Source organism: Bactrocera tryoni, chromosome 4 (assembly GCF_016617805.1).
Source record: "Bactrocera tryoni isolate S06 chromosome 4, CSIRO_BtryS06_freeze2, whole genome shotgun sequence".
NCBI classification, from domain to species: Eukaryota; Metazoa; Arthropoda; class Insecta; order Diptera; family Tephritidae; genus Bactrocera; species Bactrocera tryoni.
In genome coordinates, this window is record NC_052502.1 from 67237543 (window position 1) to 67262928 (window position 25386).

Consider the following 25386-nt stretch of genomic DNA (forward strand, 5'->3'; position numbering starts at 1 on the left):
ATTTGTTTGTTTACATTTTTTTCCCTTTGTAGTGTCTAAATCAGCTGTGATAATGTAACAGATTTAGAGTGCTGACAAGTAGATTGCGCAAAATCAGAGTCGCACAGAGAGATTTAGCGTGGATCAGTTTCAAATGTCATTTTTGTGTGGCGAAATCTTGATAAATTTTTAAGATTAGTGGGGTAATCCATTCAACAGCCGAAATCGTGTGATTAAGTGTCGGTCTGAACATGTTATAAGACTTTGAGAGAAATCTGTGGTAGCGCTGTTCGGTAACTAACCGGAGATTTAACCAATATGAGGCTTGCTGGGTATATTTACATAGGAGGCCATATTCGCGAATTTAATCAAAAGTTTTCGCCAATATTTCCTCATTGCTAAATCGTGTACAATACAACTAATCAATTCATTTGTAATTATTTGCTCAATAATTAAGTTTTTATCGCCATTTTTATGGTGCCACTAATTTTATGACCTATCGGCGAAATTTCACTGTTTACATTATTTTTAGCTTTCTTGCAGACAACAAATGGCGACCGCCAATTTTAAGTTTAGTGTGTCTAATTTTTATGCCACTTTTTTACTTTTTTGCTTTTTTGCTTTATTTTTTATTTTACTTTTCTGTTTTCAAATAAACAACACTTATGTGCCAAAGCCCCGTCGAGTGGGTGACAAATTGTCTGCACTTTGTTGGCAGTCTTGGTTTATCGCAATCGGAAATGGGCAGTTGAAGCTATTTGAGCCGCGAAAGTGAAGAGAAGAGAGTGCAGAAATGAATGCTTGCGGCGTAATAAGCGAGAAATGAAATTAAAAATATCACCAAGTACTCATTTGACAGTTGGAAAGACTTTTTCTAGATAGTGGTAGTAAGAGTAGAGTGTGGAAAAAAATTTAGGGAAATCCATTTCGAGGTTCTCTACTTTTTTAAAGAAAAAACACAGAGGCTCCAAATTTAATGGGAGTTGCTTTTTATCATTCTAAAGAACATACTTTTTCATTTATTTTTTTGAATATTATCTCTTTCAAATGTTGGCCGCCGCTACGTCTCAGATATTCAATCTGTTGAGTCCAATTTTCGCTGACACTTTCGCGCATTTCGACTGGTAACTGATAAAAGACACGCGTGATGTCTTGCACCAAGGCATGAATGGAAGCCGAATTTTTCGCTTAGACTTTAAAATTTACCATATCTTCACAGGAAAAATTCTAAAGGTGTGATATCACCCGGTTTTGGTGGCCAATCGCCAGGCCCAAAGCATGAAATTATCTGCTCATCGAAGTGTTCTCTCAATAAATCTATTGATTGATGCGTTGTGTGGGAAGTGGCGCCGTCTTGTTGAAACCAAATGTCGCCGAGATCACATGCTTCAATTTCAGTCATCAACTGTTGCGTTATCATGGCGCGATGGCGGTCGCTAATGACGGTTACGTTCACACCAGCATCATTTTTGAAGAAATATGGAACGATTATTCCATGGGCCTATAAAACACACCAAACCGTCCGTGTCAAAAAAGGCGCTGGAAAAAAGTGCCTCTACTTGGGTCTACCGATACATTTATAGACAGATATACTACCAATATTCATTTAGAAAACCAAAAACTTTTCGAGACTTTCAGGCTATACATAACACGATATCAATTAGACTTGAAACCAGCAGTAGTAATTGTGAATGAGTGCGAGAGTAATAGCACAAGTTTTCAGAAAAAATTGAGAAAAAGGTTAAAGCAGATATATTCTGGATGTCTATAATGCCTAAAATAGTTGTAGATAAGCCTCCGCAATATCATGTCTAGGAAATAACAACTCTACCCCCATTCTCAATATCATTTATTGCGCCGGGACTTTTCATCTGCCCAATATAACCTCTCCATAACTTAACTTAGGAAATTTGTGGTAGACAAAGCTTTTTTGAAGAAAAGGTAAAATTCCAATTCAATAAAAGCATCTTCCCGAGTTTGTTTGTGTTAACTTAATAACTCTGGCATTTCATTTACGATTTTATGTGCTGGATCTGTGTAATTGATTTCCATTTTACGGATTATGAACTGATTTGCAAATACAAAAGATTTTGTTGGACTATTCCAAAGGCACATTAATTCTCATAATACAAGCGAAATCACAAAAAAACAATACTTCCCTTGTGAAATCACTCGCCTTAGAAGCCATGCATATTTCAGCGGAGGAGCACGAGCTCACTTGCAGTCAAAATGTCGTTAAGATGCCTCGCTCATGCCTAGCATAACATAATTCTAACAACGCTGAACAGGGTTGCATGCAGTAACACAGCATTTTGTTGCGCTTTTACATAAAAAAAGCAAGCGTTTGGGCAAAATACAAAATGCAACAACACCAAATTGCCAATCCGTGTCGTAAACAAGTTGCGAAACAATGTTGCAAAGCGCTTAACAGCAGTTGTTGCAATTGTTGGTGGCATCAATTACTAGACGCGGCAACAACAAGATTTTCATAGAAATACCGGCTGCAACTTTTATTGGCAATTTCAGTGTTGGACAACATTCCGATGAGGCGCAAAACAGTGATGGCTCACTTTTAGCCAAACAAAGTGTTGCAAGCAATTGTTTTTGCTTTCCGTGTAGTATTTGCTGTTTTTTTAATCATTTATATATGTATGTATTTTTTTCTTAATCTTTTTTTCATTTTTTTTCCTTAATTGTTTTTTTTTTTTTTTGCTTGCTTTTTTTTCTTTGCGTCGCTTGCGGTATTCAGTGTTTGTTTGTGTTTAGCATTTGGCGCTTTTTCGCGTTCAGCGTCGGCGCTTTGTGTTCATAAGAGCTATCGATTTCGCTGCCGCATACCCGCCCACTCATTTCGAAATCACCACTGACTGGTCGGCTCGCTTGCTGTCGGCTCACTGACACGATTTTTTCGCATTGTCGCTTCGCGTAACGCAAATTGAGTGATTTGCGTCGGCTCGCAGCGTCACTCACTTGGTCTTTACACATTTCTTCTGTTTCTTCTGTTTCTTCTGTTGATAAACAGTTAAATGAGTAGCGCCAAATCGTTAAGTTTATTAATTGTTACACATTTTTGGTAGAAACCATTATGGTTAGGTGGAATTTATGAATGCTTGTGGTCATTTATTTTACTGGATTTTGCTTTTGACTCCAGTTTCATAATTTTTGAAAAATGTGCGCATATGAAAAATATTGTTATTATTAAATGTTATATGTATAGATATATGTATGTACATATGTATGTATGTATGTATATGCTTGCTTTGAGTTAATGAGTTTATTGCGTGGGGTTTGCGTGTGGAGTTAACATTTTACTAAATCATCTTATTAATTATTTTTTTTAGGTATAATTATAAATTTTTTAGACCGTTTTCAAACTTGGATATATTTTATATGAATTTTGTTATACACATATTTATTTTTCTTTAAAATAATTTTATTTTACATTTTTAATTAAATTTTTTGCAATATTTTTTAATTGTTAAATAGTGTTTACTATATTTCTTATTATTATTTTTAGTTTTACCACCAGCTTTTCTCGGAGAATTTTTTTTTATACTTACTTATTTATATTTTTTTAATATTGTAAATGCACACATATACTATATATGTATATTTCTTTATATTTTTCAATATTTTTTTTTATATATTTTCATATTAATTTTATGCATATATTTTCTAATTCGGTTTAATATTTTTTTCTAAATGTGTTGCTTTTTACTTTTATTATAATTTTTTTAGTCTTTGCTATATTTACTTTCTTGTAAATTTTTACTAAGGCAGCTAGCTTATTAAGTAATTGTTTTAGTTTTTTTAGGAATGCCATATTTATTGTCATTATTAAAATTTTTTATATTTTATAGTTTAATATTTTTATATAGTCATTCTCAAAACATATTTTTATATCTATTCATGTCTATAATATTTTAAGTTTTATAAGATTAATTTAAATTATTTAATTATGATTGCACTGGTTCTATATTTTTTCACAAATATTGATTTTTTTTTAATTTTTATTATATTATCTTTTTAATTATTTTTAGATTAACTTTTTAGTTGTATAATTTATATTTTTACTCTCGCAACAAAGTTGCTAAGGAGAGTATTATACATAGTTTTGTTCACATAACGGTTGTTTGTAAGTCCTAAAACTAAAAGAGTCAGATATAGGGTTATATACACCAAAGTGATCAGGGTGACGAGTAGAGTCGAAATCCGGATGTCTGTCTGTCCGTCCGTTCGTCTGTCTGTCCGTCCGTCCGTCCGTCTGTCCGTCCGTGCAAGCTGTAACTTGAGTAAAAATTGGGATATGATGATGAAACTTGGTACACGTATTTCTTGGCTCCATAAGAAGGTTAAGTTCGAAGATGGGCAAAATTGGCCCACTGCCACGCCCACAAAATGGCGGAAACCGAAAACCTATAAAGTGTCATAACTAAGCCATAAATAAAGATATTAAAGTGAAATTTGGCACAAAGGATCGCATTAGGGCGGGCATATTTGGACGCAATTTTTTTGGAAAAGTGGGCGTGGCCCCGCCCCCTACTAAGTTTTTTGTACGTATCTCGGAAACTACTATAGCTATGTCAACCAAACTCTACAGAGTCGTTTTCTTCAGGCATTTCCATATACAGTTCAAAAATGGAAGAAATCGGATAATAACCACGCCCACCTCCCATACAAAGGTTATGTTGAAAATCCCTAAAAGTGCGTTAGCCGACTAACCAAAAACGTCAGAAACATTAAATTTTACGGAAGAAATGGCAAACGGAAGAAATGGCAAACGGAAGAAATGGCAAAAGGAAGCTGCAACCATGCTTTTTTTTAAAAATTGAAAATGGGCGTGGCATCGCCCACTTATGGACCAAAAACCATATCTCAGGAACTACTAGACCGATTTCAATGAAATTCGGTATATAATATTTTCCTGACACCCTAATGACATGTATGTACGAAATATGGGTGAAATCGGTTCACAACCACGCCTTCTTCCAATATAACGCTATTTTGAATTCCATCTGATGCCTTCTTTGTATAATATATACATACATTAGGAACCAATGATGATAGCGGAATAAAACTTTACACAAATACGGTATTTGAAAAATATGTAAATGACGGATAATGAAATCTCGATTATCACTTTATCATGCGAGAGTATAAAATGTTCGGTGACACCCGAACTTAGTCCTTCCTTACTTGATACTTATGGTATTTTAAAACTACAAAAGTTTTTTTTTAATAAAACGTTCACATAGGTACCGAATATATAGACCCCGGTATTTATAGTTGACTTTTGATCGAAAATGTCGGTCAATGTGTGATATATATAACTGAAATAAAGGGATAAACCTTTTCTTATAGTGGTACAAATATCTGTATGTCAAAAACGGGTTGAATCGGTCCAATACTTCCCTTAGCCTCCATACACCTAATAAAAAAATGTCGAAGTTTAGGGGTGACTTTGTACCACATACATATGTATATCGGCCAATATGTGAGTTATCTCAGTGGCAATAAGAGAGCGTGTTTTACACATAACAGTGCATCTTTGTGCCAAAAATAGTTAAATTTGAGCAAAAACTTGGCCCAGCCCCCATATAACTAACATCAGGATTCTCGAACATCCGCCTGACTTTACTCTATATAATTGGTTTTACACCTTAAAGTATTTCCCTGGCTTTGATTTTTGCAAGTTGCAAGAGTATAAAATATTCGGTTGCACCCGAACTTAGCCCTTCCCTATTTGTGATTTCTTTATTGCTTTTTCGATTCGAAAAAATATTTTTTTCGTAATTTTAAATTTTTTTTTTAATTTCTATGTTTTCAAATTTCGTTTAACTGATTTTTTTTTTTGCTCTCTCTCTTGCTATCGGCAGATAGCATGTTGCTTACATTTAAAAGTCAAGTTCAAATGTCAGCTTGAAGTATGATATATTATAAATTACGAACGGATGGTGCAAGGTCGCATTTATATTTAGTGCCCACTCACACGCTGCATTTATGACTGAAATTAATAAAATATTTGCTATGAAAATGCAGCTTATGGTTGGAATTAGAAATCTGGTAAGTCAAAACGAATTCTTGGAAAAGGAAAAATGAAACTTTAAGCGAAAACTGGAGACAGAAATATTGAAAAATTTAAATCTGCGTAAATTTTTTAATTAATTATTAAGAGTTTAGAGTGGCAAAATTGCATTTTATATATTTAACTGATCTTAATAAGTGAGTTTACATTATTTACAGAATTAATCAAAAGTAAAAAAATAAAAAAAAAAAATTATTATTATTATTTTACATTTCGCTTATAATCATAAAAATAAAAACTGAAATTTTATTTTTTTTTAATAATCCAACTTTTAGTTTCAAAAACTTTAAAATTTTTCGTTAAATTAAAATTTAAAATGAAGAAAAGATTAAAAAAAAATATTTTAAATGAAAAATCACAAATAATAATATTAAAAAATTAAATAAACTTCTTTTAAATTATTTATTAAAAAATTGTTTTTTAATTATTTCTTTTTTTTTTCTAAATTATTTAATGCACGTTGAGCAATATCAATATCCGTCAGGATCGGAAAGCACCTCTCCGAGCCGTTCGATATCAAACGAGGTTTCAACAAGGTTCTTTCGTGCGACTTCTTCAATCTGCTCTTTGAGAAATAATTCGAAATGCAGAACTAAATAGGGAAGGTACTATCTTCTATAAGAGTGTACAACTACTGGTGTACGCCGATAACATCGATATCATTGGCCTCGACAACCGCGCAGTTAGTTCTTGTTCCTTCAGAATGGATAAGAAAGCGAACCAAATGGATCTGGTAGTGAACAAGAAGTAATATCTCCTGTCATCAAATAAACAGTGGTCACATTTGTGACTTGACTCCGACGCCAATGTTGACAGTCATAACTTCTAAATAGTACCTAGATAATTTCATCTATCTTGGAACCAGTATTAACACCAACAACAATGTCAGTCTCGAAATCCAAAGCAGAATTACTCTTGCCAACAGGTGCTACTTCGCACTGAGTAGGCAATTGACAAGTAAAGTCCTCTCTCTCATTTTTTTTTTTTTCTATACAATTTTTGAGATTAACGATAAAATAAGTAAATGAAGAGAAACTTAGAAAAAATGTTCATTCACATTTTAAAATTACACGACAGTTGCTAAAATATTTTTTTTTTAATTTTACGGGCCAAAAAAAATTTTTTGTTTGTTCACTTGATTTCTTCCTAAACGTACAAAATTTCACCACACAACCTTTTCGATACAATATTTACTTCATATACCCACTAACCTAAAACTCTACGCTAATGAAGAAATTGCTAAAAGCCACAATGAATTAAGTAATTCACAGCAAAAGCCAAACTTTCGGCAGCACTGACGTGATTGCAGGCATTCGTGCTGCTGGTGTGGCTTGTCATTCCCCAGCGATTTATATGAGTAAATTTATTTTATCTTATTTAGTTTGGAGTTTACTCAATTCATCTCCGCATACAGTTTTATATGCGAGTTATGAGGCTGGAGGAAGCAGAGAAATGTCATAGGAAATACGAGTGCAGGCATTAGTTGGTCGCCGCCGACGCTGCCGCTAAAATGTCAATCGGTTATTGTGTGGTAATTTTTCAGTGTTTGTTGTACTTTGTATGCCGTTGTTGTTGTGTTTTTCCCAGCATTCACTTGTGCGCGGATGCCTGAGTGAGTTTTCAGGAAGCCTTTGGGCAAATAACAGCACGTAGCAATAAAAATTGAAACGAATGCATAACAAATTGCTAGTAATAAATAAATAGTGGTGGTGTAGATAAAGTTATTGGGTGAATAAGATAATGAAAATTGTGGATAAAAAGGGAAAAAATAAGCATAAGGGATATTTTACAAACAGGTGGACACACTTCTCCCTTCACTTTAGCATTTTTAATGCCGCAAGCGTTCTAATATTTCATTTTATATCATGTTCAGACCGAAAATTTAAAAGATTAGATTATATTTAAGCATTTCATAACCCAACATTGTTCTCACTGCCGTTAGAAAGATCAAAAAACAGCTGTTATTGTCATTCAAGAATTCACATCGCTTAATATTTATCAAAAGAAAAGATTGTCATATAGTATTTTGAAATAAAAAGACGGCTTTTTTTAATATTTTCCATATAATAGAAATAATGGATGCATTTTTTTCATTTGTTAAGTCGATTTTCAGATGAAATTAGATTCATTGCTTTAAAAAAATTTGTTTGTTTACATTTTTTTCCCTTTGTAGTGTCTAAATCAGCTGTGATAATGTAACAGATTTCCAGTGCTGACAAGTAGATTGCGCAAAATCAGAGTCGCACAGAGAGATTTAGCGTGGATCAGTTTCAAATCATTTCAATGAAGTGATTTGGAACTGTCATTTTTGTATGGCGAAATCTTGATACATTTTTAAGATTAGTGGGATAATCCATTCAACAGCCGAAATCGTGTGATTAAGTGTCGGTCTGAACATGGTATTACAGCTGAATTAGATTTATCCAGCAGGTGACAACTCTTGAAATTGTCTTTGACAAACATCGAACTCATATTGCAATAATAATAAATTCTCATATCAAGTAAATATTATTTTCAAGCAGGTGGCAACTCTTACAAATATTTTCTGTATAAACTTTTCTAATATACTAATTATTATATTACTTCGTTTACTTTAAAAATATTGCATACTGAATTAGATTTATGCAGCAGGTGGCAACCCTTGAAATGTCTCAGACATACATTTTTCTTAATACGAATTAATTTTTTAATCACATTATATTAATTCCTTTCTTTCAAAAATTATGTAAAATTAATATTTTTGTTAAGGTGGCAGCACTCTATCTAAAATAAACTTTTATAAATCGTTCTCGTATTGCAATAATATATTTAATTTCAATTAAGGTGGTAACTCTTATACATATTTATTTATTTTTGTATTCTGGCTTCGATAAATTTTAATTAAAGATGGCAACCAGTTTGACTAATGTTAGCAATTTTATGGAATTAGTATTTGTGTAAAAGGTGGCAGCACACCACTTAAAATATTTCAGGATTTTATAAATCGACTTATACACACATTGCCATTAAACATTTTTTTTACAAGTCTGACTTCAATTTTATTTTTTATTGGTGGCAACTCGTTTGACAAATATAATCAAATCTTTTACAAAGTGAATAATGAGAATTTTAATTTTTTAAAACTTCAAAAGGTGGTAACTCGTCTCAAAAAATGTTAACAACTGTGGCGTTCATAAATCTCCTCCGTATGATGCCATATTGTAACAATTTCTTTACCCTAATAAATTTGTTAAATAATATCATATTTCAGAAAAGGTGGCAACGCGTTGAAAAAAATGCTTTCAAGTTCTAGCTTTTTTGCACCTCTTTAATTCTATTTATGTATTTAATCCTGCATTCAACTATTTTATTAATTTTTAAAAAGGTGGCAACACTAAAAAATTATTAATTTTAGCTGTTATTATTTTTTATACCGCCACGCAATTATTTGTTAAAATTTACACAATTTTTTTAATCTTAATTTTTTATTTTATAAATTTTAAACTGGTGGCAACCTTGCTTTTTTCTTTTCGCGCAAATGAGTATTAAATGAAGTAGTTAAAAAAAATTAAAACTTGTCTGCATTCACTATTTTGTGTGTGACAGAATTTCGTTGCGTAACACAATTTCGTTGCGTTGAAAAATAATAATTTAGCTTGTAATATTTGCCATGCTGCCATACAATTATTTATGAAAATTTATTTTTATATAATTATTTAAACACTATAACGGTACTTAAACTCCAAACTCCCTTTTTTAGGTTAAAAACACTGACACAATTAGCTGCAATTATGAAATAAATTGCATTTGTCATTACCGCCAACATATTACATCACAAAAACGCACAAATATTACGCATATCGTATCAAACTACGCAGCAGGTTTTCTTTGCCGCCAGCAATTTACTACGATCCCCAAAAATTTCGCAATTTGTGGGCGCAAATTTCCCACCCCGAATTGTCAAAGCAATTGTGTGGACAATAGACAGCGAATGCGTGAATTTTCGTGTTTACAAATTTTGCATAACCACGTGATTAAGCATTTAAAAACTAATTTCTTGACGCCAGACAGAGAGTCGTCGCGCCCATAGAAAGCCGCCCCGCTACGGTTTCGGCGATTTTCGGCTTGCGCAACACGCAAAATTTCTCAGCTCCCTCATTTATAAAGTTACAATTTCATATTGTTGTTGTAGTTTTTGCGCATTTGCCTTAATTACAGCGCGTGTTATGGCATGCTTTGTTATCTGTTTTGACTGAATTCTGGCGGAGAAGGCGGCCGAAAGATAAAAACGCCACTTTAATTAAACAAATTTGTATGCAAATTGTCCACTTATTGTATTACTTAAATGTGGCATATTGTTTTTGTTAATTATTTGTTTGTGTTTCGCACATTCTGCTGGTTGTTTTTGTTATTTTTCGTCGCTGTTTTCGTTTGTCATTTGTTATCTGCCAAAATATGGATGAAATTCGTGTTTGTTTGCGGGTCATAACTTCTGCAGAAGCCAGCAATTTGTTGACTTTCAGAGCGTGTCCGACGCTAAATTTGTTGTTGTTGATGCGTAAAGCAGCTGCGGCGCAGTTACTGACTGTAATATGTGTGCTTTAACAGTTAATTAAATCCGGCGGTATGTATGTAAATGGCTATATTGCGTGTCTTAAAGTAATTGTGTGTGAAAATTCTTCGCTCGATAAGTGAATTGCTCTTCATTAAGCGGAAAATTTCTATTTCTTTTATAAATATTGCAACATTGTTGCAAAAGTGTACACCAGAGAACTACTTAAAATCCACTTAATCGATTTTTAATTATTAAAACAAACAAAATCATGTAAGCAAACTTGCAAGATTGCGGTCAAGTTCCAAACAAACAAAGTTAAATACAGTAGAGGCCCGCTAATTCGGACATGGCCTAATCCGGATTCCACTGTAATCCGGACAGGGTTAAAAAACTCAAAATTTCTATTATGTCCCTTGTATTCCGGACCGACATGCTCTATCCGTATTCTCTAATCCGGATCACATGTTTATTATTCACTACATTCGCTTTTATGCTTTATTGGTTTAAGTTTTTTTGTTTTTTTGGAACATGTGTATTATTTGTTATAATAAACAAACAGAAATTTATAAATATTTTTTCATACTACATAGTTCTGATGTGTCTTTGGTAATCCGAATTTGCTTATATTCCGGATAGGGGCCGAGTTTAATTGATCCGGATTAGCGAGCCTCTACTGTATTCATCATGTCTCAAAAATGGTGTTTAAGGAACAGTTTTAAGTTGTATGATGTATGTATGTATGTCTGTATGACAAACGTGGTAATGAGTAGTGGCAGACTTCGTAATTGTGGTCACTTCGATCATGGAGTCGCCAAACCGAACTCTGACGGCTCCTTCTCTCCGCATATACCGGCGAGAGAGTTATCGGTGGAAAGAAACCGTTGAAGGAGAGGGACAGTGAACTGCTTTACGTATGGGTCAAAGCTTGGGTGAAAAGTTGGTGGAAGGGTTTGCACTCTAACAACATCAGCTTCAGAGTTCCTGACTATTGCAGTGTTTTCCAAGCCAAGGTTGCAGCCGTTAAGATAGCAATAGATTTACTGCTCCGGAAGCAGCCGCCTCCAGAGAAGTAACCATTCTCTTAGCAGAGCAGCGGTACTAGTCTTGAGCTCATTAACAGTGCGTTCAGGGTTGGTTAAGGTGTGCCTAACCTCGCTATCAATAGCATCGAGAGTCTTTGAGATAAGATTGGTAGCGGTGCTAGCAAAACTGATGATCTGGCAAGCAAAGACACCCTAGAACCGCTATCAGTAGAATGGAAGAGGGTTGGTGCTCCTGTATCCTCCTGTGTTCTGTTACTAGATATTTGGGCTTCGCGATAGCTTGGCCACTGCTGGGCCACCAACGGTACATGCGCTGTCGCAAAATCATTTTGGCCCAAGAGCGATCGCATGGCAAACAGTAAGGCTAGTCTCTCTCTAGTTGTGTGGTTTTTAAATGGCCATTGCCCTATTTGAGTCCATGAAGTCCATAAAGATAACGAGGTGGCAGCATCTCAGCACTTCCTTCTTGACTGTCCCGCGTTTGGGATGTCAGGAGTCCATGAAGTCCATAAAGATAACGAGGTGGCAGCATCTCAACACTTCCTTCTCGACTGTCCCGCGTTTGGGATGTCAAGGCTTAAACACTTGGGCGCGCATACATATGTATATTCAGACATCGCACCGAACTGGCGGGAATGGAAATTAAAAGAATGTGAATTTTTATTGGCCACTAAGCCAAGTTATAAGTTGGAACATAGGAATTTTTCTTTTCTAAGGCTTCACAAAGGACTGCATATACAGTCCACGTGGGATCTCTCTATATCCGCCATCTAACCTAACCTAACCCTAACCTATAAAAAAAAATTAAAATAAAAAAAAAATAAAAAAAAATAATTCATAATAATTAAAAAAAAATTTAAAAAATATGTGAATACTTTATAAGAAAAAATAATAATTCTTATTAAAAAATGTTAATACAAATTAATTAATTTTTTTCGATTAAAATAAAAATAGAATTAAATACCAAAAAATGTTGAAACACTTATTGCAATCTCCATATATTTTTGTATAGACTCTTTGTGAATTAAAATTTTTAATGCATGATTTTCTATACAAATTTTTTTATTGAAATTGATTTTTGAATTCAAAACCAATGTTGAAATAATTTTAAAATTTTATAAGCTAGCAAACTTAAAATATTACATTAATGCCTAAATAAATTCAAAACTTTAATATTTTATTAATAAAATTGAAAAAAATATACATGTATGTAATTGCTAATTTGTATATGCTAACGTTCGTTACCGCTAGTGTTAGAGCACTAGATGTTAGCAACATTACCAATGAACCGCATACTTTAAGGCTGCGAGATATACTGTTATGTTGACGGCAATAAGTAAAATTTGTTGCATGCATTTAGGCGTTGGTAAATGAAGAGCAAATATGTTTATTTTACTAATACTAATTTTTTGTCGTTAAATAGAGCACACAGTTGTTTACGGCGCCAAATAACAGCTACAATCACATTTGAGTGCATGCAATGAATTTTTTCATGCAAGTACAAGCCCGATACATTAGTATGTATATACATACACACATACATACAACCACACATATACTATATGAAGAAGTTTCCATATATATTTTCACACAATCATATATTTTTCCTGCTTCTTTTCTGTGTCCAGCAAAACGCCACAACTCAGCAGCAGCCATCTTGTCTGCCGTATAGCCCACACATCTAGACTTAAAGACGCCGCTTTGCGTCCTATTTTGCCGCCAATTCGTATTCCAATTGTTTCCTTGTGATTTGGGGTGTAAAATCACAAAGTCAGCAAGCAAGCGAAATAGAAAGAAAGCCGCCCCAATAATGAGAGATAAAGCAGAGCAATCGAATGACAGCTTTGACGCAGCCAACTTCACTTCATTTGAAGTTAATTTCTTTGTGCAAGCGACCGAATGGATTGTATTTTGAAAGCCGAAAGGAAGCTGTAACTGTTTGTGGTAATGAATATATATATAAACAAATATAAATAACTAGAGGACCCGTCCACGCTTCACTGTGGCTGATACATAGATAATACTACTACTACTATCTATATGATTTCTATTAGTTGGATTATAACTATTAGTTAATGAGATATTGCATTTTTATCAAGCAACTTGTGTTAGTTTTTAAAAAAAATGGATCATAAGGCATTTCGAGTGTTAATAAAGCATTGCTTTTTGGGGGAAAATACTGTTGAATTTGGGCTCAGGGAAATCCACCGATGAAAAGATATTTGCTAAGCTTAAAGAGGCGAAAGCTCTGTGCAAAGTGGGTGCCTCGCAAGTTCATAATCCAACAAAAACAACGAATAACTGATTCTGAGAAGTGTTTGAGTGCTCTTTAATCGTAATAAAACCGAATTTTTGCGTCGGTGTGTGACAATAGAAACATAACTCCATCATTTCCCACTGAAGTCCAATCGACTGTCATTCTAGTGGACTGCACATGCTGAACCGGTTCTCAGGCGTGGAAAGACGAAAAAGTCGGCTGAAAAGGTTATAACATCAGTCTTTTGGGATGCACGTGGTATAATACATACTCAACGACTGATTACTGAGCCAGTTATAATCTATTTTACTGCGTATTTGGTTGTAGTTCCTTTCTACTATTCCAAATACTTAGCAATAGTATTATTTTTGGGGAAGAATCTGTTTATAATTGTACGCATATATTCAAATGATTCCTACAAACATGAATTTTGAACAAATGTTTATTATTTGAAATATAATTTTTGTATTTATGAGTTGTATTAAATTTTGACATAAAGAGATAAAAGGTATCCTATGTCCTTACCCTGGTTCTAAGCTACTTCTCCACCAATTTTCAGCCAAATCGGTTAGCCGTTCTTGAGTTATAAATGCTGCAACTAACACAACTTTCTTTTTTATACATATATAGATATGTATAAGTAGCTACCCATAGATGTATTGAATCACCCAATTTATTACTTAAGAACGAACAACTTTGTCCACTTTATGAAAACTTGTCTACAAATGTCGCCTTTTACTTTTGCATCGTTTTATTTATTGCACGTTTACGCCAATTTAAGGTTTGAATATTGGATACTGCGATGGTAGCGCAATCTATCGGTCAAACATTCCAAAATTAGCAATTCATTACAAATGAAAAATTAATTTAAAAAAACATTTTCCAGTGGACCAAATTGTGAATCTAAACCATCCTCGAATCTCCTTAAACACACACAAAAAATTTCATCAAAATCGGTCCAGCCGTTTAGGAGCAGTTCAATTACAAACACACGGTCAGAAGATTTATATATATGTATAAAGATTATAGCTTCTGCTATACATATTCTTATACACCCAGCTAAAACATAACAATTAGGAAAGATGGAAGCAAAGTGAACCCAATAGGCCCCCAATCACTAGGCGAACTAATAAAGTTTAGCGAAAGATGGGAGGAATATTTACTAAAAAAAAGCCAACGTAAGCATATAATGGAAACAAGTACGCGACAACTGTGCAGACTAGATACCTCTGCAGTAGAGGTACGGATTCTAAAGATACCTTATATATAAAAAAAAAAACTACTGCAGAAGTGCATACAGACAAAACACACGGGAGGTAGATTCAATAAAAACTCGATCTTTATCATCAGATCATCTCCTACTAGTTACTCTACAGCCGTTCACTTGGCAGTCGGGTCTACGTAACCGTAACGGACTCGGACTTTTTATACGGTCAAGGACTGTCGATTCTGCGGTTACAACAATAACAACAGCGGATTCTATAATGAAATCCGCTATAGGATTACTGCGCTGAAAGTATTAAATTTGGACCATCTTATATACGAGAAAAGTGAAATACTGTAAAGGCAGCTCGATGGAATCAGTAGTTTTCAGAATGAGAGAGACGTCTTTGGAACGTTAAAACTTTACACTATGCCAGTTTCTGGACTCCGAAGTGCAGAAGATCCAACGATGGAAGACATGTATAATTGCAGTATGCTTCCAGTTGAGGTAACGGGCTCACTGTCCTTACAGATAATGGCTATCGCGTTAATTGATACAAACAGATTCTTGGTATTGATGTCAGCTGAGTCGAAGTTTGTTGGGTAATTGCTTAGAAGCTCTATTGAAGGGATTAAAAAGTGTTTTTATATTAAGGAGGAGGAGCTGCACAGCTCAAAGTTGGTAATACGAGGCATATGCGACATCATTTCGGCTAATAAAGAACAGTTTGTATTAACTTTGACCTAGGACCTTTCGAAACTTATGTCATGCGCACACTCTTACTATTCTCTAAAACTAGATGTACATATGTAATTATCATATCATCTTCTCATGAAATGCGCCAGATCTTGGACGTATTGCGAGTTTTTACATTTTTAATGCAGGAAGTTAAAAAACCACGTGAGTACAGCAGGTAAACTGAAGATGTATTAATTGAAACTGACACGATGGATCACAGGCTTCAGTAAAACCGCTAGATACCACATCGCCCACCTTGAAACTGACATGCTAAATCACAGGCTTCAGTAAAGCCGCTAGATACGCAATCATTCGGACTGACTTATCCAGAAGCCTAGCCAAACACTTGGAGGACAAAAAATCAAAGACTATTAAATAATTTTAAAGAGGTTCGGTAGCTCCTACTGTAGCTCAGCATCGTGCAGGTTAATTCGTAGCCCACAATCGTTTGCACAGAATTTGCCCCCTTCGATGCCCGATTTTATTTGGCTCAGCTTAAATTTGTGCTGTGCGAAGTATTCCTAGAAACTTTGCATTTAGCCTGATGTTTGATTTGGTTGGTTGGCCAGAAGATTTTGGACCTGTCCGTTCCTGTTTTTATTTGGCTCTTCTAAAATTAATGTTGTCCGAGGTATTCCTAGAGACTCTAAATTTGCCCAGATATTGTCCTAACCTGAGTAAACTAGACCCACCTTTGTTTCAGACTGCAGCTATTCCATCAGTATGAGAACTTGAACAGCCGCAACAACATTAAACATCTTTCACCTTATATTTCTTACATTTTTACCTAAAATATCCGCAAGAAGCACGAAAACCGTTCTTCTAGTCTGCTTTTAAAGCAAATATAAAAATTCGCATGCAATTTGCTCCACAAAAATTGTAGTAAGAGAAAAATCAATAGCGACCCAGACGGCGAAGGGCTTCAATGACATTTAAGGCAAGTAAATATAAATACGCGAGACACGCAAGCTCATAAATCCAAGCATAAAATGGCGCTAGAAACTACCCATTCAAAGTAGCCGCCAACCTCATATTACAAATACAACAAATACAAATAGGTACGGGAGTTAAGCAGCATAACCAAGGGTTAATATTGCATTACGCTACACGCTGCTCATGTTTCCGAAAACCTTGTTTTGTGGAATTCAACAATTTTCGAAATGTTGGCGCTTTGCGTGCCAATGCGAGCAATTTTGTTTCGTTACATGCGTAAGTCTATATGAGAGGAGGAGGTGGAGAAGCCAAAAGACGCGTACAAATATGGTTAACTGGTCTCATGTGACCGTTTGGGGTGCGCACGGAAATATTTTTACGGAGGCTAAGCCGAAAATTAAATATGTTGTCTGCCGTAAATATGTTTGTCCTCCACTTTGGGGGTGGTTTCACATATCATCCGCAGACCCAATATGCTCCAAACTTGTGGGTGAAGCGGTTTGTAGCAAAGCAAATAACTTTCGTCGGTTATTTAATACTTCTTACAAATAAATGGTATGCCATATTTACCTTCTAGCAAATTAAAGTGACCTGTCTACAAGGCAGTCGTGGTTATTAAACTAGGGGAGCTTCCAGCATAAGTCGCATTATAATGAAGCGCTGTACACACAGTGTAAAATACCAAATGAAAGTTCTAAATAAGTTTCGTTTGAAGGGTGTTGTTACAAGGCAGTGTTACCAATTGCGGAATTCATAACGAAAACTTGATTCCATGGGTATAGATATCGCCACACAAGAACCGATTCATAATTTTTCTAACCCTTTTTAACAGAGGGAATGGATTAAATTAAAACTTAAAAAAGTTTTTTGAGCTTCACCCGACTTATTTTGACTTGTAGACACGGTGAGGTAGTTGTTTTTGCTCATTAAACAGGATGTCTAGTCACTGGTAGGCATTCTAACTTGACACAGAACTCTTAAACAGCTGCAATAATTTTTCTGACTTTCCTGTCTCTCACTTGACTTCAGCAAATGGTTATGTAAGTTTTCAGCTCTAGCAATCGGAACTTCTTTCTATCCATTCATTGCTCTTATAAATCGCAGCGCTTACGGACTTTGTATTATTTAACAAAAAACTGTTTAGAACTTGTCTGCCGAAGGAATTTTCAAGTTGGTTGACTTAAGATATCATGAGATCTCGCACTACTGAAAATATAGAAGAGTTAGCATCCTTTTCTTCGACATACGTGCTTATATATCAAGATTAAGCTCTAAGAACTGACACAAAAACAGAAAAATTTCAGCACACGGATAACAAGCCCTTACCGATTTTTAAAATTGAAGGCAAGGTAGTTATAAACAATTATTTGGTGTTTGGGTCCAACTCGTTGTATGTTCTGAGATAGGCTGGCGATCCCTCAAAACCTTAGGTTCATTTAGGTTAGGTTTGATGGCCGATCCCTCAGCATAGCGAAGGAACACACTTAGACTGTTATCAACAGTACTTTGTGAGCCCTGAAGTTATCAAAAATCTGCTTAGGTCTTTACTTTATAATATACATATTTCCGCTATTTCACGTGGATGGCTAAAAATATGAGATCCGAGGTGTTTTTTCCTTGACCTGTAAAATCGTAATATGCGAGGAGTAAGAAATGAGATGATTCTTCTCAAATTCAATATTACTGCATGAATTCTGATCCAGTTAGAATTACTACAAACATTGAAAGTTGTTCTTTGTTGATAGTGCGGAGTTCCCTATATCAGAAAGACATTGTGACTGCGCAGCTGCTGATAGTTAACCAACGCTTGCCGATTTGACTTGAGGCTGGCAAACTCTGTCTTACAGCTTACTGTGATACCGCTGTGGCCAGACAACCAAACCAGCATAATTATAAAATAACTTGAAGCTAGAGATTGAGTGTCTAGACATCATTTCGCGCACAGTCAGCGAACTCAAGGCTAATATCGTTGTCAAACTACCAGTGTGTATACTAACAACTTCGGAGAAGGTTGTGTGCCGGAGCAGTAGTTCTACTGCTACTTCGCTGGGATAACGCTGCAATGGTCAGGAAGCCTAAAACTTGAATTGGTGGAAATTTTCCGGCAATGGACTCCTCCACAAATCTTCGCCGCAAAATTTGGTCTTTCCATACATCAAGTACTTCCCTGCCATGCCTCTCCCGAAGGTATGTGAGCAGAGAAGCGACAGCTTGAACTAGCCGAACCCACAGTTAAGTTGATGTTTAATCTGACGACTTTATTCTAAAACAGTTGATAAGAAACCTTCTCTAATTTAGTAATTCTTTGATGAGTCGCTGGATTATAATAGTGACATACTTATAGTACATATGATATACATTTGTAGATAGATCTATATATCACACATAATTTCACAAAATGGTTCTTAAACCACTCATTTACACTACTAATTATTGAAGATCTCAAAGGACTTACCCTATCATTTATAAATATTGTAGCAGAGTTAGACTTTGTTGAACTGGAAAGAAAGAAAAGAAGAGTTGATTAATTACTTTGTAATACTATATATGTACATATGTGACAAAATTATGCTAGGATCATTAATTCTAAGCAGCAACTAACTACAAATATTTCTACTATTATATACCATATATGTTAGCTGTCACCTATATGCTACATAGGAGAAGGCAAATCGAAGACGCAATTGTCATAAATTAAAGCGTTAGGCATAATCAAATGGAGATATGGAGATAGTAGAGCAAGCTGTCAAACCATTTCAATGATGCTTAGGTATATATTAAATTTTAGTGGATAACTTTATTGTTACTTTCACATGTAAGTATTTATAGAAGAACTTCAGAGTTCGTACATAGCGAGCAAAGAACTGACGAATAGAAAACGAATATCTGTATTTTGCTCCAACAAATTTCGCACAAGTTTACTTGTATTTGCTCGTTGGCGCCATTGGTCGAGCAAATTGGGAATTCTTGCCACTAAAATTAATATTATCCTAGACAAACTGCAATTTGTTACATCATAACTTTGTCGCCTGAGTATGCTGACCCAATTCGGTAGAAATATTTGTGTTTTATGAGTATTTGTAGGGAGCGTAGGTAGATGAACGAAGGAAGGAAGGCTGAAGTAAGAGATGCTAAAATAACTGTACATATGTACAGTTGTATGTACGAATGTTCAATTTTAATTTTTCATAAGGAAAAGCTTCTGCTAGCATATCTCCTGCCACTCAAGTATTTTTTCCTTCTCATATTTGCTTTTTGTTTTTGCCTTTTTTATTGCCTTCGCTAGTAAAGTTTTGCGAATTTTTCGCCATGGAATGTGTTATAGCAGACGGACCAAAAATTTGAGTCAAGCGAGTAGGCAGTGAAATCAATTTTCATATATTCATACTCGTATGTATGTACAGAAACGTAACCTGCAGAAAAGCTCAGACATGACGGGTTTTTCATTAGGAACGCTACAAAAGTAGACCGAATATTTTTTCCCGCTCTTTTGACATTTCTTTTCAGTAAGGTTTGCCATTTCTTCATGGAAAGATATACGCCAACGAGTCGAAATTATAATTTACTACCGAAACCTGGAGTCGGTAAGGCTTTAAGAGCGCTACGGCCAATTTGTGCGCGTCAGAAACGTGCTGTCAAATCAACTATCGCGTCTAGTGGAAAAATTTGAATCCGCACGCACAGTACAAAATTTTTTAATTAAAAAAAAAAACTTTTGTAGCGCTGTTATTGAAAAGTCATTACCTTCAGAAAGGATTTTTATTTCAAAGCTTCAGGTCAGGATGGCTTGAAGTGGCCAATAACGCAGGAAACGACACAAAGAACATAGCCAAACGACAATTAAAGCAATAATCTCACATAGCATTACGTCAAAGAATGTCGTTAGAAATAGAGAAGCAGTAAATATTTAGACGGAAAGAGACTGCATATAATTTGGCTTCCAGAAGTAGACTTAGATATATTGAAGCTTCACAGTTCCAGGGACTGTTTGAAGTATTGGAATTAGATATCAGGTCTCTTTCGCGTTGACTTCCTGTATGACCTAAACTTCAGCTCGTATTAAACTGAACCTCTAACTGGCATTACAAGGGATCTGTAGGTTTATATATGGCACAACAGCCAGCTAGTATAATTGATTCAATGATGGATCCGAATACATACATACAAGGTCTGTCGCAAAAGAAACAGAACTTTTTAAATATAACTGTTTCTGGTGGCGCCACCTATTGGTGGGTATATGAAATAAAAAGTTTGATCTCTTGTTGACAATTGAATAACTACAATCGATGTTATCGATCAAAAAGTGACAGCAGCTTTTGGTCATCGGTCGTAAAATGCAAAGAGCAAATATTAAATTTTGTTTTAAACTTGGGAAAACGTTTACTGAAACATTTCAAATGATGAAAAAAGTTTATGGTGATCAGTGCCTATCCCGTAGTAATGTGCATGAGTGGTTCAAGCGATTCCAAGAAGGTCGTGAGGACCTCTGTGACGATCAGAAGTCGGGCCGGCCAAAATCAGTGATTACCCAAAACAATATTGAAAAAGTGCAGGAATTTATTAAGAATGAGCCGAAATCTTCTTTGTGTTACATGGAAATGGAGTTAAATATCACCAAAGACACTATTCATCGCATTTTGATAGATAAATTGGGTCTACGGAAGGTGTGCTCCCAGTTTGTTCTGCACGAATTGACTGAAGCGTAAAAATTGCTACGAATCCAACATTGTAAGGATTTGATTAAGGAGTCGAGAAAGGACATAAACTACAAATATTCGATTGTGACTGGTGATGAAACGTGGTGCTTTCAATATAATCCCGAAACCAAACGTCAAAGTGAGGAATGGAAGCATCCAGACGAGCCATCACCGAAAAAAAGTCGTCTTCAAAAGTCAAAAATAAAGACAATGCTGATTTGTTTTTACGATACCGAGGGTATTGTACACCGAGAGTTCGTCCCACCTGGCCAAACGATTAATGCTGTGTTTTACCTTGGTGTTATGAAGCGTCTTTTGTCACGCATTCGTCGTGCTCGACCACAATACCGTGAGGCAGGGTCCTGGCGCCTGTTGCACGATAATGCGCCGTGTCATCGGTCGACGGCTGTCACTGATTTTTTGACAAAAAACTACATTTCAGCTATCCCAAAGGCGGCGACCGATATTCTCAAGAGCATTTCGAAAAATGACCTTAAGCACTCATTTGAAATGCTAATTGACCGGGCTAAACGCTGTATTGAAGCACAAGGAAACTACTTTGATTAAAAAAATATAACTTTTGAAAAATATTAATTTTTTGTTGTTTTTTTTAACAGCCCTGTTTCTTTTGCGACAGATCTTGTATAATATATAGTATGTATGTATGTTCAAGTGAATAACTTTTTATTTCTTTGAAAGCAAACTTTTCGAGAGCTCTAACATAGCAAGCAAAGAAATGACGAATATGAGCCGATATGCATATCAACATACATATTTTTAATACTTCACTTTTTGTAATTAGTTACTTTGTGAGCATAGACTTCATAACGCTGTACAACAAAGTGTGTGCTCTTTGGGGTCATGTGCTGGTATGAAGTTACTTAACTAATATCTACACCCAAGCTTATTCAATGGAGCTCATAATATAATTAACTAATGAGCAGGAAACTCCACAGTAGGTCATAAAAGTTTGCAACTATGACTTCATGCCCAGGTGGGTGTGTCCGGGCAGCAGCAAATATGCTTCATTAATTTTCGGGGGCACAAAAGAATTTGTGCTTGTTCAATGAATAGCGTAATAAAGTCATAAACAAAGGGTGCGTATAACAAAATCTTAATAGTAATAAGAAGAAATAAAAATAAAAAGACAAGAAAAATATTATAAAGTTATAAAAATAATTTGCATATAAGCGCAATGTGCGCTCAGGCTTGCCATAATGCGTTTTGGCTTAGAAAATTTAATACTTTTTGAGAGAATTTTTTTTTTTGTACCGAAACTATTATATATGCGTATGTATGTAGGATTTAATGTCATTTTATGCCTTCAAGTGCTCTTTTTATCATATTTGCTTACTCAAGTGTTTGGTGCTTACAAGCTGAGCGCCGGCAATTAAGTCACTCATTTAGCTGCACTTCAAAATCTCAAGTAGTTCGTTGGCTCACAGTAAGCCTGGGCGAGGTTGATAAATACTAAAGATATATTAGTATATATGCAAATACTCGTATACAAAACTACATTTTATATATGCTAAACTGATCCCCGCACGCACATGTACCCTCACAACCCTTTCCGGTGCGTGAAACGTCCTACTGTTAGTCTCTGTATATTTTCCCTCTTCTGCTATAATTCTTTCTCTACTGCCATATTCCACTTAACCACTTGCACTTAAACATTCCATTCATTGATTTCTTATACCATTCATTCTACATTTAAGCGTTTCTTCTTGTTTGGGTTTCGTTAATTTTGAAGTTTGCTCGTAAAATCACAGATAATCTGTCTCGATAAATTGTTAATTGAGTGTGTAATTGAGTTGCGCAGGAAATTGCTCTGCAATGAATTTTCTTAGCAATTAGGGTTGATTAGAAGTGGTGCATGTAATAGAGAATGCTTGGAAAATACGAGCGAAATGCTGATTTTAGGTCAACGCGTACATTACAGCAAGTATTAATGAAATGAAAGTGAGTAGAGTGTGGAGAGTAGACTGAGATTGCTGTTAGATTCCGGAAAAACATTCTTAAGTGAAATTTAGGAAGTAATAATTAAGTTACGCTTAAAAAATTCGATTTCGTATAAAAAATAAATATTTTAACAATAATTTTTATATCTTTCAAGTGTTTTTCATTCACAAGAAACACATTCTTTACAGAAAAAGAATGTCGCTATGCACGCTCTACCAACGACTTTGAGTGAATTTCAGCTGATTGTTATCAGCACAGTCTAGAGATGGCCGGTAGACGGATCATGCGGAAAAAGTCAATACAAATTTGATTATTTCAACTCCAATTTGGTTGGCGCCATCGCTGCTTGAGCTCGAAAAGGAACGCTGACTTAATAAGCCTTTCCCAGAGCATAAAAGTTTTAAGTAGAGAAATATCACTGGATCTTCTCCAAAGTGACAGTATTACCAAAAGTGTAAACTTCATTAAGAAGCTCAAGGTTATCCGCAGCAGTAAGGCTGAATGGAACGATTCCGCTCTCGAGCTACTGCTTAGGGATAGTACAACCAAATGGTACACCGATGGCTCGAAAACGTCGAAGGGAATTGGTGCAGGTGTTTGAAGACCACTAACCAAACTCTCCGTGCCTATGGACAGTTTTCCGAGCACATTCCAAGCAGAGGTCTTTGCGATAAGTCGGTGCGTAGAGATAAACCTACAACGCAACTATGACAATGAACGTGTAGTTATACTCAGCGACAGTCAAGCAACACTAAAAGCAATCTCTGCATACGAGATCAAAACGCTATTGGTGCAGGAGTCGATAGAACGGCTGAACAGTCTATCAGATCATAACAAGTGCACCATATCTGGCTACCGTCACAAAGGTAAAGACAGGAATGGACTGGGAGATGAGCTCGCGCGCTTCGCAGCATCCACAAAGATGGTGGGAAACGAACCTTTTGGGTTTTGGGTTTGATTCCATACCATAAAGAAACTGCTCCACCAGAACAAAGGAGTGGAGAGGAGGGGTATTGGCAACAACACTTAGGCATGCGGCATGCCAAGTTGCCTATGGGTGGTTACAACCTTAAAAGGTTTAAATACGTATTCGATCTCTCAAGGTATAAACTCAGGCTACTTTTCGCCTGCTATACTGGCTACTGGAGGCTCAAGCGGCGAGGCACGTATATAACGTGGGTATAGCTTTTTGTGCAAATTGCCGATTCTGTGACATGAATACTGAAACTCCAGAACACCTGCTAATTGACTGCACAGAAGTCTGTAGACGCAGGATAAAGGCCCTTAGATTCATGTTTCCAAATATGCTGGAGTTAAGTCCCTGTCCTGTGACTTAGGAGAGGGCACAATAGACGTCAGATCGCGGTGCAATCCTCATTTATTTATCTAATCTAATCAGCCTTTGCTCATTTAAAAGAAACTCGATTCTACGATGATTCTACAATCCTACCTGAACTCAAAGCTGCTAAACTTTTAAAACCGTCTGAAAATGTTATCGAATCGTCAGCGATATTGTTGTTTATATCGAAAGAGAACTTAGATTTACTTAAAGTTAACCGCTCACCAAGTGTCTTTACCGTTTTTCGAAGAGTTCTCTTACTCAACTAAAACTTTAACTGAACTAAAATCTGACAGACTTTTGAAACCGTTCGAAAATTGTTTCGAATCGTTAAGTAGAAGAATAATTCCAGCTTTCCTATTCTCTATGGTTGCAACTGAACTTAAAGAGACTTTTAGACTCAAACTCGCTTCGCAAAATTGTACTTTGTTGGCTTTATCATCATTGCCACTGAGCTCGGGCTGGAAATGAGTTAAATGAGTCCCTAGAATGAAGTAAGAAGACATCTACATACTTTCACCAAATCATTCATTAACCATTTAACTGTCAATATAAATCAGCGCCGACTACAACGTTTTCAATTAAATCAAAGTGCAGCGGCCAAGCCAAATCGCTATG

At 35.5% G+C, this 25386-nt stretch overlaps 1 protein-coding gene across 6 annotated transcripts in view; it reads right to left on the reverse strand.

Annotated features, from left to right (window-relative positions):
• Window positions 1-25386, reverse strand: part of LOC120773478 (guanylate kinase) — a 173134-nt gene that overhangs the window by 98190 nt on the left and 49558 nt on the right. For all 6 annotated transcript variants that reach the window (XM_040102397.1, XM_040102398.1, XM_040102399.1 and 3 more), the window contains exon 3: window positions 19229-19271. The gene's annotated coding sequence lies outside the window, so the exon portion shown is untranslated. The remainder of the gene's footprint in view (window positions 1-19228; window positions 19272-25386) is intronic.